Source organism: Pteropus alecto, unplaced genomic scaffold, assembly GCF_000325575.1.
Source record: "Pteropus alecto unplaced genomic scaffold, ASM32557v1 scaffold7, whole genome shotgun sequence".
Lineage (NCBI taxonomy): Eukaryota > Metazoa > Chordata > Mammalia > Chiroptera > Pteropodidae > Pteropus > Pteropus alecto.
The window spans coordinates 59,085,878-59,105,173 of record NW_006494614.1 but is presented as its reverse complement, the minus strand read 5'-3'; the positions used below and the strand labels follow the sequence as shown (position 1 = coordinate 59,105,173).

General features: G+C 43.0%; 1 long non-coding RNA gene across 1 annotated transcript in view; it reads right to left on the bottom strand.

Annotated features, from left to right (window-relative positions):
• Positions 1-19,024, bottom strand: part of LOC112474567 — a 28,683-nt gene extending 9,659 nt beyond the window's left edge. Inside the window, exons 1-2 of the long non-coding RNA XR_003044406.1 lie at positions 18,943-19,024; positions 9,919-10,081 (exon numbers count right to left, since the gene is read on the bottom strand). This is a non-coding gene — a long non-coding RNA (uncharacterized LOC112474567). The remainder of the gene's footprint in view (positions 1-9,918; positions 10,082-18,942) is intronic.
• Between the last annotated feature and the right edge of the window lie 272 nt (positions 19,025-19,296).

Below are 19,296 nucleotides of genomic sequence, written 5' to 3'. Positions count from 1 at the left end.
AAAAGAGACTTCTGTATATTTATAATTATATTCAACGAAATTTTATAAAGCACTAGACTATTGTTTGGTTTTTTATATATTACTGAAAACAATGTGCAGGTTTGTCTGCGCATCCTGGACCTTTAGTTTCTCAAGGTCTGGTTAATCACGATGGCTTTGACTCTGATTAGCTAACAGCTACTGGGTATAATATCGGTAGGCTGAGAAAGGAGCAGACTTCCTGAGTCAGTGTCCACTCCTCCTTCCCACCATCAGCATTTTGATTTGATTTGGTGTAATCATCTCCTTTTACTCTCAGCAGTGGAGTGTTTGTGCAACTGACACCAGTTCGTGTGATCCAGAGGTGGGCGTATGACTCAGGTCCAGCCAATCAGCCTATTCCATCCTCTTGGCCCCGATTGGCTCACAGATGGGCACGTGACCCAGGCCAGACCAATGAAACTTGATTCTAGGATTTTGTTGGCATATTAGAAAAGAGAAGCTCCCTTTCCATTGAGGTTGCTAGACTCAAGGATGTAAGCCTGGACAACCAGGGAAGACAGTGTGTCTAAAAACACAGGAGGCCTGATAGTGTAGTTTGAGTTCCTTCTTCAGCCTTGCCTCCCCTCCATGATGTGAGCCAAAAAAAAAAAAAAAAAGCTCCTTTTTTTGTTTGTTTGTGGCTATTTGGGTTGTTTATGTCATTTTCTAACTTAAGAAATATGAGGAACCATTATACTTTCAAGGTGGTTTTCCTGTTTATAATTGTCTCCAGTAAAGGCACAGGGCAGAGTAACTGTGTCATCCAAGGCTTTCTTATGGGTCACCTCTTATCCACAGGCTTCTATGTGGCCTGAATGAAAAGGCCCTTCTCATAGTCCATGCTAAGCTCGAGCTGATGGCATCAAACAGGAGTTCGCCAGGACCCTGTCCACCTCCCACTATGTTAATTAAGTGTATTAATAGTTAACAATAACGTGCTGTATATTTGAAATTTGCTAAGCGGATAGATCTTGTGTTCTCATCACAGACACAGAAAGAAAGAAAATGGTAACTATGCGAGGTGATGTGATATGTTAATTAGCTTAACTGTGATGATCATTTCACAGCACATATGTAAATCAAAACATCAAGTCATACACCTTAGATATATACAATTTCTATTTGTCAATTATACTGCAGTAAAGCTGAAAAAAAAAGCCAAAAAACCCATAAGCCTGTGGTGAGAGTGCTTGCCTTTTATTTCTGATCTTTGCAGATGTTTTGGGAAAAGGGAGGATTTGCCAACTCAGCAACCTTCTGTGCACCTAACTACCTCGAGGATTTTGTGTTCGAAAACAATGACAAGGCATTACAAAAGCAGCACAGAAATGACACTTGAAAGAATCTCAGAGATTATGATTTGTAGCCTCATAATCTGAGGACCCGTTTCACCCTAACAGAAATTCAATGCTCGTAATATAGCTTCATGACAAAATTCTTTAGAAAAAGGTCTGGAAATTTCTTTTCAAACTAAACATTCTCCTACTCTACAACCAAACAATTCCATCCCTAGAATTTTACTCAAGAGAAATGAAAACATGTGTTTACACAAAGACACGTAGGCAAATGTTCTCCATAACTTTATCATAATTGTCCCAAACTGGAAAGAACCCAAATGTCCAGTGTAATAAAATTTTTAAAGTACTATATTCAGACAATGGAGTAGTACTCAGCAATTGAAAGGAATAAACTACTAAACAAACAATCCAATTAAAAAATGGGCAGAGGAACTGAAAAGACGTTTTTCCAAAGACGACATATGAATGGCCAACGAGCACATGAAAAGATGCTCAACATCACTAAACATCAGGGAAATGCAAATCAAAACTGCAATGAGATACCGCCTAACACCTGTTAGAATAGCTCTTACTAAAAAAATAAGAGCTAACAAGCGTTAAGGAGGATGTGGAGAAAAGGGATCTGTGGTGCACTGTTGCTGGGATTGTAAACTGGTGTGGCCCCTATGGAAAACAGTATGGAGGTTCCTCAAAAAATTAAACATAGAATTACCATACGATCCAGCCATCCCACTTCTGGGTATATATCCAAAGGAAATGAAAACAGGATCTCGAAGAGATATCTGCACTCCTATGTTCACTGCAGCATTATTCACAATAGCCAAGCTATAAAAAAACCCCTAAGTTTCCATCAATGGTATATATGTTCTATACAATGGAATATTATTCAGCCAAGAGAAAGAAGGAAATCCTGCCATTTGTGACAACATGGATGGACTTTGAAGGCATTAAGCTAAGCGAAGTAAGTCAGACAGAGAAAGATAAACATTGAATGATCTCACTTACATGTGGAATTAAAAAAATTAAACTCCCAGAAAGAGAGACTAGAATGGTGGTTACCAGGGGCTGGGAAGAAGAGGAGAGACGTTATTCAAAGATTACAAATTTCTACCTGCGAGATATAAATTCTGAGGATCTAATGTACAGAATAGTGATTATAGTTAAAAACACTGTATTCTATACTTGAAAGCTACTGAGAGAGTACATCTTAAATGTTCTCACCAGGAAAAAGAAATGGTAATTATGGGACATGATGCAGGTGTTAGCTAACACTACAGGTGGTAATCATTTTGCAATATGTAAGTGTATCAAATCAACACTTTGTGTACCTTAAACTTATACAGTATTATGTCAATTGTATCTCAATGAAGCTGGGGGTGGAAAAGGAATGAACTGATAAACACAACATGGATGAATCTCAAAAATAGTATGCCGAGTGAAAGAAGCTACGCCCAACAAGCGTGTGGTGTATGGCGTTGATTATAGCGATTCTTGGACAAACTGATCTAGGGTGTATAAATCAGGACATGCGCCTTGGTACCTCTGGATCCATGGGAGGCAGAAGCTGGGACCCTGGAGGAAAGGCCGCTGCTGCCGGAGATGAGTCCAGAAACACTGGCTTTTCCCTTCCTGCTGCCCTCCGCTGCCCAGACCAGCTTGCACGGGAGCCTGGAAATACATCCCGCAGAAGTCAGATGCAGACACTGCCAACGTCACGTGGTCAGTGACAGAGCTGAGAGGCAAACCCAGGTCTGCCTTGCTCCCAAGTTCAGGTTGCCAGATATAGGCTGTATAACTGAATTTGAATTTCAGATAAACAATGAATGATTTTTTTTTTAAGGATAAGACTATCTCATGCAGTATTTAGAACATACTTATCCTAAAAATTATTCACTTTTTATCTGAAATTCAAATTTAGTTGTGCTTCCTGAATTTTATCTGACAACCTTATCCTAAACTCTTACTCTTTACACTTCACAGTCCCACCGCCTCTTACAGGAAGAGACCATACTGCTCCCAGCAACCAGACTCACATTTTTCTAAGAGTAAGGGAAGAGTGTCTTCTTTTATTCAGATTGGAGAATAATCTGCAGGAAAGCCTTAGGTCACAAGGAAGCCATCCCCCATATCACTGGTCCTCAAAAGTGTGGTCCTCTGAGCAGCAGTGGCAGCATCTATGGCAATTTGAAAGCTGCCTCAGAGACACTGAATTAGAATCTGGTTTAACAAAGCCCCCACGTGATTCTGACGCATGCTCAGATCTGAGAACCACTGCTCTTTCTAGAAGAAAAGAAAGGTTCTGGACAGAAAGCAGTAAATTGTTATCCATCACCACACCAGCCTCTCTGAACCCAGTGAGCATGAGTTCTCACAATGCTTTGATAAAATTATGTCTAAGAGCTTGCAAGAGCCCAGACCTCGGGGTGTGATGACATCACTAGGACAGGTGCTCAAAGTGGGGTAGGATGGTCTGATGATCAGCCTTCCCCAGGCGTATTCCCAACTTAGTGTCTTTCAACCCTTGACCCCAATCTAGACGGCCTCTTCTTCCCCATCCCTCCACACTTAAACTATAATTAGCTGATCATTAGTGTCTAAGACAGGGCAATAAAATGGTAAAAAGAAGGATGCAGCGTTAGTTGTCCCCTTTGATGATATAACAGGCGCGTTTTACATTTTGTAAAATTATGCTTATATTTATATGCCTAACCTGATTATGGTTTCTTCAAACGCCTTTTTTCACTTAAGATGTTAAGGCAGACATTTAAACCCGTATCTTTGTACATCTCTAATGTTAACAAATTATTAGACACTAATTGCTCTGGGTTCCAGCCACCTCTCTACAGAGAGTTTTCCATTTGCAGAACTTAAAACATACTAGAGTAATTTGTGTTCCTTAATAGCTACAAATTTGTTAGCTTGACTCAGAAGCAGCAAAACCTGGGAAGCTATTATGTAAATATAGATAATGTCTCTCCAATGATGGTAATTAATGCAGAGATCTCCAGAAAAGCATGCTCTTTCTGGTTGGGTCCTGATGAACATTTGAAAGCTTGTGAGGTCATACAAAGAATCCCCAAGACCTTTTCCTAGTCCCTCTGCCATTCTTTCTGAGTCTGAAAAAGCCCTTAAGTCCAATAAGAAGCAGAAGATGAAGACCCTCTTCTCCAAAGCCCGAGCTAACGACCAGCAGAGTGGCCCTTAGCAGTTGGTTATAATCCCTCTTCTTGTCTCTACATCTCAAATGGTCATTTCCATTTCAAAATAGAGTGCTGTATCTGATGTTGAGTTCTAATTCGTATTAAAATCCGTGTCATTAAAAGTTGCGTCTGCTCTTAATCAGGGCACAGATTTGCATGTTTCAGGTAACTCCAGGCAATGATGATCTGTTTGCCATTGTAAGAAAGGCCTTCCTGTATTTTCTGAAAGAGGAAATTGAGGCCAAAGAAAGGAAATGATTCATCAGACTAGCAAGAGGTTATGGAAGGGGACCCACGAACCATCCCCAAAGTATGTGCTGGTCTTTATAGTATCTACTGACTTCAAATCAACAAAAATAACATTTTGGGGTGTGTGTACTGAGCTTCAGTTCAAAGTGCTTGGACAGAAATGATGGGCAAGACATGGTCTTGGCCTTCAAGAAACTTTCAATTCAATATGAGAGTCAGATATGAAAACAAATTAGCAACGCGAGACAGCAATACGAGTCACGTAAATAGCTTGTCCCACTTGCCACAGGGCCTTTACACATGCTGCTTCCTCTGCTTGGTTCACTCTGTCTTTTCCCCTTCACCTGGTTAACTCCTACACATCCTTCCTTATTCTAGCATCACTTCCTTTCCACGGGGAGAGGTCAGAGTTCCTCCTATGCACTCTTGTTACACACTCAGTTCCTTACCAGACTGAAAATTCCCTGAAGGCCTCCGGTTTATCTTTATTGCTTACCTTAGTACTCATCTACATGAGAATGTGTTTAGATGTCAATAGAAACATCCATTGAAATAACAGAAGGTCTCAAAGACAGGGAGAACCTTTTCTTGACTGACTGGTCCATGCATTGCGGGACTTCTAGCATCCCTTTGAAGGCTGATGCCCATAACAGGCATTGAGACAACCAGAAAATACCCGACAAACTTTCAGAGCACCTCTCTGGGGGTGACAACTCCCCCATTCGAGAGCCACCATTCTAGAAACCCAACGGAATTAGCTACATCTGAAGAGACTAACCTGCTGGGATGCAGAGCACAGGTGGAGATCGAGGAGTCACAGTAAAGCATCATTCCTTCATCCCTTCATTCGGTCAACATTTGTGTGTGTACCTGCATAGTCTGGGTGTTAGGGACTCAGGGGTGAGCAAAACCTGACATGGTCCCTACCTTTGTGGGGCTTCCTGTCCAGGATTATAATATAGGCTATAGGGAAGGTCTTTGATATTTAGATGGATAGGAGCTTGGCACCACCACTAGTCAGAACATGCTGGGAGAAGGAGTTAAAAACTTTGGCAAGACTTTGCACCACTTGACAGTGTTGCTGCGTTGTATAGGAGATGTTCCTGATAGTTCATTTTCATGTGTATACTCATCTGTCTGCCTATCTCAGATGAAATAGAAGACATACTTATCAGATTTGGAGATGAGAACAGAAAGAGAGAGCTCTTACACTGAATGACAAAAATCTGAAAAATCTTAAGTTGAAAGGGTGATTGGAAAATAACCAGAATAAATCAAATGAGGGTGAATGCTAAAAATTGGTCTTATCTGCCTCCAAATCCCTACAAATATAGGACAAAGGAGGCCTAGGTTAAGAGAAGTCGTATGAAGAATCCCTAGGTTTGGGTACCTCCAGGACAGCAATGGCATGTGGGGGCCATAAAGTAAATGCTATGTTGGCTATATTAAAAAAGTATTGGGTCCAGATGCAGGGAGGAGATTGTCTCGCCGCAGAGTCAGTTATTCCCGACCTGCAAATCATACTATTACTGTTACCGAGTCCCCCAACCTTCCCCATTATCGTTGCTCCTCCTACTCCATGAGCATCTTATTGACACCACGAAAATATCAGGGCTTTGAGAGAATGTGGGACAAAGCCCAGTGGAAGGGGAGTGGCCTCCCTATTCAGCTGTGCTTTCGAATCTCAGTCCCACCACTGTTTAGCCGAGTGACATGGGTTAAGTTAGTGCACCTTTCCGAACCTCAGTTCCAACACCTGTTAGGTAGAGATAACGCTAAGTGAGGATTAAAGGAAACAATTTATATATATTATAAGGTCGGCCTTCAATTTACTCTGAGTTTCCTTCCCTATAATTTCTGAGATTGAGAGCAATTTTATTTCTTCTTTCCTTTTCATCTAAATTTGATGAATGCTTAAAACATTCCAAGGAGTGAAAGCAAGGGTCTTGTTACCAATCCCAATTAGATATTTCAAAAGCCCCGTAAATCTTGGTGAATATTTTTTAGGAAATTGAAAGCTAAAATTGTATGGCCATGGCTCTAAAGAACACAGCCATCGTTTTCCTAAAGCCCTCGTGTAATGTTTCCAGTCTGCTTAGCAGTATGTGTCTATCAGTGATTGGCCTGTCATCGATTTCCTAACCCCGAATAATGCAGCTAATGGCTCCCATTCTTCCCAGCCAGGACTAAATGAAGAGGCCTGAGGATGTTGAAAGATGGCTCCTTGGCTTACGGTTCAGGAGCATGTTAATCCAAAGCATGAATGACATATACAGAATTCGAGTCTCTGGCTTTTGAGAATGGAATTAAGTATTGATTTCTGTACTATTCTCTTATTGTTTAATTAAACAAATAGTCACTGCATGTGTGCTGGCCACCTAGTCTCTTACTCATTAACAAGCAAAATGGGGAGACGTATGAGCTATCGCACACCTGTCATAGCTCTGTGCACTGGAAGCCCATGGCACCTTGACAATTAGGAGTGGAATTCATAGCTCATGTTCCACTTCCTGTTGAAGACCAACTCCATTCAGATCCTTAGTAAAGAACCCTTGTTCCATATCATCAGGTGAGAAGAATATGTGATGACTTATTTTGGGTCAACTGGACTGGACTTAGGGTAGCCAGATTCAACATTATTTCCAGGTGTGTCTGTGAGGGTGTTTCTAGATGAGATCAGCATTTGAATCTGTGGCCTCAGTAAAGTAGGTCACCTTGACCAGTGGTTGATGGCATCTAAGCCTTGAAGCCCTGACTAGAACGGAAGTCGGAGGAAAGAGGAACCTTCCCCATCTCAGCTCCTGCCCTCATTCTGGGAGTTTTACACCATCGGCTCCCCTGGCTCTTAGACCTTTGGACTCAGACTGAATTACACTGCAGGCTCTCCTGGGCCCTAGACGGTAGATGCGACTCACAGGATTTCTCAGCCCCAGAACTGCAGGAGCCAAATCCTCATGGTAAATATTTATATACACGTATCTGCTACTGGTTGTCTTTCTCTGCAGAACCCCAGCACATGACATTCTGATTTGCCTTATTTATCAGGGCACCAGGCACCCGTCTGGCTTAATTCAGCCCTGGAAGCAACCGGCAGGACTGAGGGGAGCAGGCAGAAGGTAACTGTGGAGGCAGAGTGAGAAGAGGCTGTGACCGAAAGTGTGTGTGTGTGTGGTGTGTGCGTTTGTGTATGTGTGGTATGTATGTGCGTGTGGTGTGTGGGGTGCGTGTGTTTGTGTGGTTGTGTGTGTGGTGTGTGTGTTTGTGTGTGTGTGTGGTATGTGTGTGTGGTGTGTGTGTGGGTGTGGGGTGTGGGGTGTGTGTGTGTGTGTTTGGTAGGAAGAACACAGGAAGTGGAAGGTTAGTATGTGTGGCAGATGGCATTATTTGTACACGATTCTTCTTTCCCTCTCGCCCTTGCCAAGATGTCATTGTGGGTGGAGTCAACTCTCATCCTCTGACTTAGGGCTGAGCCATGTGTCTTGCTTTGGCCAATGGACTATGAGCAGATGTAATATATGTCACACTGCACCAGAGTGTTTACACGTGCTTTCGAGGTTTGGCTTGGCTTCTTATGCCCCCAACTTATACCTTGAGAAGAACATGTCCCAGAAAGCCACTGGCCCTGCAGGAATGAAAGACCCATGAAGTAGATGGGGACCCGGTGACAGCCAGAACAGAGCTGAGCCTAGTTCACTCACTGATGAGTGAGAAATAAATACGAGCTGTGAGCGCTCCGCATCTCGGATTATTTATTACAACATCTGACGGCTACAGTAGCTGTTCAGGAGCTGGGGACAGGTGGAGAAGGGAGTGAGAATGGGGTCTGTCTCATAAGGTCCAAGCTTTAAGCCATGGGCTTTGTTTGAGATTCAGATGGTGGCTTCCTGCTAAATGCCCCCCCGCATCCAAAATGTATTTCCCTGTGACACTGTAACCGGTGCTCAAGGAGCCGTGGGTGAGGACTGTAATTGTAGCACTGTTTGTAAAGAGGAACTTAAACATCTATCCACAGGAGAAAGGACAAAATCTATGGGGCATATTAAAATTGAATGGAATATGAAACATAAGGCAAATTGAATGCACTGAAACCACGTATGTCCACATGGCTGCCTTTCACAAACAATGTGGAGCTGAAAATAGCGAGTTGTGAAATGATGCGGTCTAGATGAGAATATTTACATAAAATTAAAACCTAGAAACCAATCCCACGTATCGTTTATGTATGCATAAGTATGTACTAAAAGTATAAAAACACACATGAAGGAGAAACACCAAACTGATGATGGGAATCTCAGGAAAGAGAGGGGGGAGGGAAGAGTTTGGAGATGTTGGTGATGTTTTTCATTCCTTAAGAAAACCAGAGATTTGAGCAAATGTGACATTTGGCTAAGATTTGATAAAGCTGTGTAGGGGCACGCAGACATTTATCATCTCATTCTCTCTTTTTGTCTGTATGTTGAAAATATTTCAGATAAAATTGCTTTAAAGAAAGAAGTGTCCATGGTGCGTGATGTGTGGGAGGAGGACGAGGGATGGTGGTAGCGGTGGAAGCGGGGGTGTATGAGGAGAGTTGATGGGGACTGGGATGTCTGTGGCAGGCTGGGACCTCTGGGATGCTGACTCTGGGAGGGAGTTGACTCTGGGGGTGCCCTGAGATCAGCACTGTGTCGGGGGAGCAGTCTGGGCAGGGGACACCGAGGTGCCATGCAGCCTTGGCCAGCCCCCTGGGAGTTCTGCAGCTGGAGTGGCCCTCGGAGTTGTCCCCGGCTGAGCCAAGATGGCCGGGCTATCATACACCAGTGTCGATGGGTCACTGAGCACAAGCTGCCTGGGAAGGGTCTGACCTTGTGTGCGGCTGACTCTGAGGGGTGACAGCTGAGCCATCTGTTGACAGTACCACCAGCGGTTGGGGCATATTCTCATTGAGGGTGTCTGGGTGGCAAATGTCACCAAAGGTCACTTGGGGCAAATTCATGAAGGACTCAGGGAATCTAGACTTGGTTCTCTCAGCAACTGTCATTCTTTAGTAAACGTGATCGCTACACCTAGAATTTTAAATAACATTTAAAACCTATTAAATCTGAAAAAATTGCAAACTTGCAGAGGAGCCGCAAGAACAGAATGAATGCCCACATGCATGTGCGCCTTACCTAGAGTCATCGCTTCACATGTGCCCGTGACAAACCATGTCCTCTTCCTGCATTTTCTCAGCACGTCTTCTGCAGGCTCTGAGCTAGAAGCAGTTGCAGCCATCATGACCCTTTATTCTTTGATTCGTTGGCATGTATCTCCTAGGAACAAGGATCTCCTCTTCTATAATCAGAGCACGGAGATCAAGTTCAGGCAGCTTACTATTGAGCCAATGCTATTATCTAAATAATTACCGATACCCCATTATCCTCCCAAGCCATGACCCAGTCTAGGATCATTCATTGTATTTCAGAGTCATGTTAAATAGTTTCACAAAGGAATGATATTTTGTGCATGTTTTGAGGTTTCCAGTTTCAACTCTTGGGGAGCCTTGGCTTGGGAAGAGAAGCTATTTCCTCCCTACCTTAGCTTCATTCAGTGTAGGAGGGTCCAAGTCCAAGCCCCTTTCTGCATTTAACATTCCTCTGTCTGTACTGTCCCGAGGACACTAATGATGATGGCGGGGGGCGGGGGGAGGGGGCAGGAAGTTCACTTGGCCTGTGGCTCTTAGAGCCTTGCTGTCTTTCTCTACAGCAAGCAGGAGAGTGAAGCCACTGAGAAGCATAATGAGAGTTCTGGCCTCATGAGGGGTTCTCAGCCACTTGCACCTTGTTGGGTTAGAGGAATATGCACATTAGGTTGACCAGAGGTAAATAGTGATGCTTCTAAATCCGTGTAGCTACTCCCATCGTTTCCAGCCTCACAGGAAGTCCCTGCCATGCTCACCAGAACTGGTACCAAGTGCAGAAGCCCCTGACATTTCTACCAAACTTGCACCATCAGCTGGTGCCCTAGGTCATCTTCCACTATCAACCACGCCTCCGACTTCACACGTTCCTACGACTCTCACAAGCCTTTAGCCAGAAGCAGCATAAAATGTGCTCCAATATCTATAAAACTCATATAGTCATAGACGCCATCCAAGATGCTTCACACCCAAGTCACCATCCACATCACACATAACAATAATTAAATGTCCCTTTATAAAAATCCCTATTTGTTTGAGCAATTGTCATTGGATTTTCTGTTACCTGTGCCCAGCATTCCTAACTGATACATGTTCCTACAAGTACAGCTTGTCGGAACCTGAATTTCACAGCGACAGATGCTTGTTCGATCATCTGTTGCTACTAGCAACACCCTGCAGTCAGGTTCTGGCCCTGGAGACAGACTGCTTGCGCTCAAATCCTGGCTGAGTGACCTGGGACAAGTACTGAAGCCCTGTGAACCTCATCGGCAGAAATGCAGAGAATAATGTTACAGGAATTAAGTGAACTAAATGGACTAGTGGTTACCAGAGGGGAGGGGGAAAAATGTTAAAAAAAAAAAAAAAAAGAATGAAATGAACTAATCAGTAAAGCACCTTGACAGTACTGCGGCCTGGCAAGTACGCACCAAGCTAGCAGCTGGCATTACTACACTACCTGCCGGTCCTTCCAGAAATGGCCCCTGCGTCTGGGCCTGATCTCTCACGCAGAATGAACAGGGTAACCAAAATGCAATCACGCTATCTTTTGCACCAATTAAAAATATTAATCAATGGAAAAGATCAATGACCATATCCTTAAAACAGAACGATCCTACAAAACAGAAAGAAAAATTAACAACCCAATTTTTAAAAATGGGCAAAGCCCTTATGCTGGCAATTCACAAAGAACCAAAAATGACTGAGAAATAATCACGCGTTCCGCTAGTAACTAAAGAAATGCATCTTAAATCAACAGAGATAAATTTTTAGCTATCATTTTACAGCATCGGGCCCCAGTATTGGTGAGACTGCAGGAAAATGTGCCTTTTCCCACACTGCCGGTTGGATTCAAAATTTCTATCACCCTATGGTCAAATTGGCAACATCTATAAAGGATTTCCAATTATTTAGCATCTATGAATTTATCTTAAGGAAATAATGATAGAGGTGCAGAAAGAGCTTCAAGAGTGTTCACTGCCTGCTGTTTATAGCAGTGAACAAGTGGATTCAATCTAAATGTCTAACAAAAGCGATCATTTACATAAATTCATGCACATCCACACTATGAAAAACTTCCTACCTTTACACAGTGGTAGAAAAAAATGTTTACGGATACAAAGTGTTCACAATTTATTGTTCAGTGGAAAAAATAGTTTAAATGAAAAATTGTATATACAGTATAATCCCTTTTGGTAAAAACTGAAAAGAGTGTTTATACAAAGGAAAAGTATTTAGAATAGTACACCCCCAAACTTTAACAGCCAGTTATCTCTGGATAATTTTTATTTCCTTTTGCTTTTTTATATTGTCTAATTTCTCTGTAATTTTATAGGAAATCACATTTATTTTTAACAAATAGAAATAAGTGGTGATTATTGTGGGGAACAGAATTGAATAGGTATGGGTAAAATACTTCTTTTTAATATACTTTTTAGAAAAGTGGTAATAAAGGTAGTTTTCTCACTTTCTTTGGAATCTTCTAGTCCTTTTCAAAATTAGAAAAGGATCCAGTTGTGTATGTAGACAGCATAAATTCTGCCAGGGTTGTTTAACAAATTACTAATTAAGGTCCTGACACATGATGCTAGGCAGTCTTTCTGGCTGTCTGGGAGTTTCAGCTTTTGTCCTGTCCTAAATCCCACAGAAAGTGAAGTCATTTGCTTAGCTGAGTATTCATTACATAATAAGTTGAATGTAGCCACTGAAAATACTCATGCAAATATCTTCATTAGTAAAATCATGCAATTAACCTGAAATATGTGCTAAATGAAGCAGCCAAATTGTTGCATATTTTCCCAGCTCTTAATTATAATTTTGGTAATCAATTTTTCTCCTGATTACCAAAAAGAAAAAAAAAAAAGAAATCTTCAGCATATGCACGCTCTGAGGATGAGTTGGAACGCTGAGATAAAACCCTCGAATCGCTTTAGTAAAGAAGGCCATTAACCTTTCCTGTGTTTTTGTTCATCGCAGGCATTTCCTGCTAATGCTCATTGCTGAAGATGATTGGATTTTAACAAGAGCTTTTTGGATCAAGCGTCAGCCCTTCCTGAACTGTACATTTTGCAAGCGCCACTGTCATTAAAGGTTACCAGCACTTCCATTATCAACTTTCCAGTGTATATTTCTTAAATGACTTTTGACTGCAGGGTAAAAATTTTCCCTAAGTGAAAACTGACATCCAGCTCACAAACCGATTTAGTCAGATGTCCCCGAATGCCCAGCTGCCGTATGAAAAGCAGGAGGGATGGGGAGCTGTGAGCCCTGGTGGACACGTCTCCCATGGCCTTTGCTCTCTTATCCCAGTTTACTGAGCTGTCAGGGATTTGAAGGTGGGAAGAACCACACAGTAGAGCATTTCACAAGGTGACCCTGGAGGAGCGGCTTAGCCATAAAATTTTATAAATTCTATGTAAAATGGGGGAAAGGATGAATTCACAAGCTAGTAAGGGTTGAGATAAGAGAGGCCAAGTCTCCAGCACAAGTAGAGAAAATAACCACCAACATTGAGGTTGACACCTTTTAACTTCCCCCTTTCCAGCTCCTCAAACAGTCAACCTCCATAGGCTCCCTCCTAAGGCTAAATAAGAATTTATTGCACCTGGACAGAACAGGACAGGACAGGACAGGACAGGGTGGGCAGTGCTTCATCTTTCTAGCAAAATATTGATTTTGACCACCTGACCCTAGGGTTCCTCCCCAAATGCAGAAATGCCTAATGCTTAGTTGTGGGAGTAGAGCTGAGGAGACACATATACGATATCCAGGGAAAAGCCAGGAAGGCCGGGCCTGGAATGCAGGTTGTACACTGCGCAAAGATGTCCTCAAGGAGAGCCTGCCATTTACGGCAGAGGCACTGTGAATCTGTATATTTATCCTGACAGTGTTCTAAGTCCCAAATCAGTAGATTATAGTGCTTTTCTGCCAGGTGGAGGTAAAGTATCCGAGGAAGGGGCAGCTCTTTCTAAGTTGCACAAAGACACTATATAGCTGCTCCCCGAGAAAAACTTTCTCCTGATGACTCTGCCAGTTTGCGGGGAGAACAGGAAACAAGTAGGGAGCAGAGGGGAAGATCAGATGCATGGGTCCTTCAGAGGAGACCCTCGTTAGGGACTTACGGGGGATCCTGAAGGTGGAGAGCTTCTGCCCTGGTTCCTTTTTGGGATCTGGAAAGGGGCTGCATCCCGGGTGGTCCTGGCCATATCACAGTGAAGGTGGTGATGCAGTGAGACCAGAAGGACAGGCCTTGAGTATGTGGCAGGCTCCTGCAGATGACAGATGACCCATTCAAGCTGGGGACTTGGCAGAGATGTAGGCAGGGCCTAGAGAAGGCAGGGAGGGGTAGTGTAGGGCCTGAAGCCAGAAAAGCAGGGAGCCATGGCACTCCTAGGCCTGAACGGGCATGGGGAGGGGGCTGGATGGACAGGGTGGGAGAGAGGACCCAGCAGGGAGGGAAGCAGAGACTAACACTCAACTTCACTGTCCTCCTTCCCTTTGTGTGTGTGTGTGTGTGGTGGTGGTGGGGGGTGGTTCTCAATGTAAACCAAGTACATAACAACAGCTAGACTTGACCCTGACTGTCTGCCTCCAGAGCCCATGCTGACCATTAGGCTCCACTGCCAATCCAGCAGGAGGAATGCTCTAGAAAGGGTATGCGCAGCACTACTTGGCAAAGCAGAGTGGGTGGCTACGCCTGTCAGGGAAAGTATATGGGAGAGATCTTGTTCCAGGTGGTCTACGAACTAGAATTTTAGGTGCCCGAGAATGGAGGTGGAGCTCAGATGGAGAGCCTGTTTGGGTGGGAAAGAGGGGGACATATTCAGGACTGGCAGGTCCTTCAAGGTGGCTTGGTTGGGAGAGTAACAGGAGAGAAGGTGACTGGGCAGAGTTGTGCTCATCTTCACCCCATCAAGGACAGAATAAGTACCATAGAGATACCTAAATTCTAGAACTCCCCTCGGAGCATGTCAGCAGATGTGTCTTCTGCCTTCCCAGAAAATGTCCCTTCTGAAAAAAAAAATGTTTCTTCTGGAAAACCTCTGATAGTAAGATACAGAAAAGGTGAAGGTGTGTGTATGTGTGTGTGTGTGTGTGTGTGTGTGTGCATACGTGCATGCGTGTGCTTATGAGCATCTGTGAGGGGTGGGCAGAAGAGGGGGAAGGGAACAGGGGGAAGGAGGGAATCATTAAATCAAACCTTTCTCTAATATTGAATCCCAGAAACTTAGTTAAACAATTATCATACCCTCTTATAATAGAATGTCTTAGAGCCATGAAAAAAGTCTACTTCTAAAAAATATTACAGATCAATAACACTTTTAATGATAGATGCGTAAGTCCTTAATAAAATTTTACCAACCAGCAAAAAAACAACTCATTAGAGAAAGTCATCCAGACCGAATTGGCTTTGTTCTTAACATAATTTATCACTAAATAAGCGAAAACGTTTAAAAGCATTAATAATCGAAGCAGAAAATTTGAAAAATGATTTGATGTCCCCTTTTCATAAAGTCTGGAAAAATAGTGGTTACAGGAAATTTTCCATTGACATGGTAACATTCTGCATTTGAGATTCAAATCCAGCAGATATGTAGGAATGAGCACACATCCATTCTGCTCTTGGCGCTGTGCCAGGGCCTTGGTGGCCTCGCCCTGTCCTTACAGCAGTGTGCTCAGTCCTACTCCGCCTGGTCCCACAAGGCCCCTTTGGCTTCACCTCCTCCCTGCTTCCCTCTTGCTCACCTGCTGGCCTTCCTGCTCTCCTGGGGCAAACCAGCTTCCCTTCTGCCACAGGATCTTTGCACCGATGGTGCCCTCTCCCTAGAACACTTACCCCTGCCCTGGATATCCCTGGAGCTGGCTCCCCCATATCTTTGAGGTCTCAGCTCAAATGTCACTGTCTCCTTAGGGAATTTCTTGAGGTCCCTATGTAAAAATACTAGCAAGGTCCACCCCAACTCCCCACCAGGGTGGTCCATCTCGGCTCCCTGCCTTTCTCTCCATCTCCTGCACACCGTATACTGCCGTGTTGGTTGTCAGTCTCCTGCTGCGAGGGCCCTGAGGGCTGGAGCTTTGTTAGCTGCTTCCCCAGGGCCCAGAACAAGCCAGGCACAGTCACTGCTCAGGGAGTATCTGTTGCATGAACGAATGAGCAGGCCAAGGGGCTGCCCCGTGGGAGAGGAAGCAACATCTGCAAATTCCCCATTTCAAACCTCTTTGCTTAGGGAGTCTGTTTGCTTGCATTTAAAACATTTATTTTTGAAAAAGCAAAATATGTACCTGGAATACAATTCTAAAGAGACATAGATTTAAGTGTACACAGTGAACGCCAAGACCCCCACCCCGTCTAGGGAGACCCTTCCCTTGCCAGTCTGACAGAGGGGAGATGCAGCTCATCTGTCAATGGAATTTGCATTTCTCTTTTCCTGTGAGACTGAGCTTCTTCTCATAGATTTAAGAGCAGTTAGTGTTCACTGTTTTTCCGGGGACTGTCAGTCTTTTTCTTATTGATTCATAGGAGCTCTTCGCTTATTAAAGAAATCGGTCTCTTGGATATGCAAACCGTTTTCCATGGTTTGTGTTGTTTACCGCAGAACAGTTTAATTTTCCTGTCAAAGGTATCGCTCTCCTTTATGGTTTCTGTTTTGTGTCAGACTTAGGAAAGCTTTCTTTTCAAAGATTATACCACCATTCTTCTGCGTTTTCTTGACTTGCTTTTTGATAATGTATGTTGCCATGCAGATCAGGAGCAGACTTGTCCCTCTGTATTCCATGCAATAGGACAGGAAGTTATATCTAGATTTTACCACGAGCCCATAATATCTGTCCCAGGAAAATCACCAAAAAGATAACCAAAACACCATGTTTGTGGTTAGGGGGTATTTTCAGTGGTTTCTACGGGGGCTGGGCTGCAGGTGTGGGCGGAAAGGCTTCCTATGGCTGCCCTGTTGGTGGGGAGCAGGGTCACCTTGGAACTCTGGGAAGTGTCAGCAAGTAACGATTCCGCCCTCAGGCACAAGGCTGGAGGTGGCCTGGGGGCATCTCTGGATGTTTCGGGACAGAGCATTTGATACAGGACAAGGTGACTTGCCCTATCCTGAGGGAAGACACTGGGAAGGTGAAGCCCTGTGATGGGTCTCTCGCATGTAGTGTTCTGGACCATTTATCTCATTGTGATTTAAAAAAAATCCAAACCTGAGGTAATGAGAAAGTCCACTTGAGGGTGGGAGGGTCTCTCAGTCCTCTTTCCACCCCTGACTGCAGTGGGGTCTGTTCTGCGTCAGCCACCTCTTGGCTCGCTCCTCTCAGGCCTTTATGCCAACTAGTCTTCTGATAAAGGCAATGCTCCCCAATTCTGTGCTTGTTTTTCTTCTCTCCACTCCCTCTTCCTCTCCCTATGGGTAATTTCCTCCCAGGTGGCCACAACGAGCCTCCACAGACTGATCGCTTCCCGACACATTATCTCTGCTGTATGCTGGCTTTTAAAGCCAGATGTTCTGAGGCAGAGGTCTAACTTGGAGGAAACTAGGGAAAATATTTTAGTTACTTGTTTTTTTTAAAAAAAATAATGACTTTAGAGTTTTCATAAAATGATACATGGTTAAGCTTTTGAAAAGTTGAGCAATGTATAAAAGTACAAAGAATAATGCCAAAGAAAAAACACCCTCAGTATCCCCGGCCCTCCAAATAATCGTCATTATTACTGTTAGGTCTGTGCCATGTAAAAAGCCAAATCATACGCTTTGTTGAAAATAGGGAATTTTACTCTAATACTATTTTTAATGAGAAAGCATTTGATTTTACTTAGATTTGACAATAAAAGAATCTGAAGTTAAACTAAAAAAATTGCCTGCTGTAGGACACACACACACACACACACACACACACACACATACACGCACAATCAAAAGAAACAAGTTCACTATCTCTTTAAAGTTAAGAAAGATTATTATAAAAATCGTAGAAGCTGAAGTCATTAACTTTTTCTTAGACTCCATGTTTTAACTCTAGATGGTATTTATCAATTCTGTGGCATGAAAAATGAGAAAATTGGCCCATTTATTTTTTTCTTCCTACTCCTCTCTCTACCAGCCCCAGGAAATAGGTTTAAAAAAGAAAACTGGTTTTTACAGTAGTTGATTAACAAATAATTACGCCATATAAATCCTCAAAACTTAACTATTGGCTGAATTTAAAATATTGAAAATCTGGAGAGTAAAGTAAATTAGATAATTACAATGTGACACTTGAATTAATTAATCTGTTTTGTCTCCTCAGCTCTGTCTTGAGGCTGAAACGGGAGAAGACACGAACATAATGCAATGGCTTTGAAGATTCTCTGCCTTCTGGTTTTGCCTCAGGAGTAAGAACTTGATACAAGTGGAAAATTAAGATTTCTGTTATACATGATAAACTAAAGAATTCCATAGAGTTTAAATTATTGTCAGTATTTCCAAACGGCACTTTTTATCCGTGGTAGTGGGAAGGAGAAGTATCAACCTTACTAATAACTACAATAACCAGTTTGAGCGTAATTTCCTGCAGTGTATTAATGGACAGTTTAGTTTTTATAGCAGTCAGGGGACCTGGACTAAAATTTGGATGTTCTTTTACAATCCATAGAAAAGACATGACAAGTTGTTCTAATGCAATTAGAAGATTATGTCTGATCACATTTTTCTTTCTAAGCACATAGTCTATGAAATCAGCAATTAAAAAGAGATCATGGTTGCTATAACTTGATCCTCCTACTCTGTGGAATTAATTTGTCCAACAGAATAAAAGGGTTGCATCCTTCATATTTCTCATGTACCCATTCATTTATTCATTCATCAATTCTCTTTTGCTCATGGACTCATTTATTCATTCAACAAATATTTACTGAGCATTTACTAGTGCCAGCCCTATGCTAGGCATGAAGGAAACAACAGTGAATGTATTAGTGTTTGCTGGGTAACAAGTCACCCCAAAACTTAGTATTGGACTATAGCTTAAAACAACAGTGATATTTCCTTACTCATGATCTTGTGGGTTGGCAAGGAGTTATGCTGGTCTCGCCTGGGCTCGCTCATGTGCCTACATTCAGCCGGAGGTTCAGCAAGACTGGAAATCCTAATATGGCCTCACTCACTGGATGGTGGTTGGTGCTAGACATTGGTGGGTGACTCAGTTCTCCTCCAGGAGGAGATTAGGTTAGACTAGCTGGGTTCACCTAGTTTTCTTAAAGGGCAGCATTCCACAGGAATGAGAGTGGAAAGGACTCTTAAGACCTAGCCTCAGATATTTTGAATGTCACTCATGAAGCATTTCGTGGTCAAAGTGAGTCATGAAGTCAGCTCAGATTCAAGCGGAGGGGAACTAAGGCTCCATC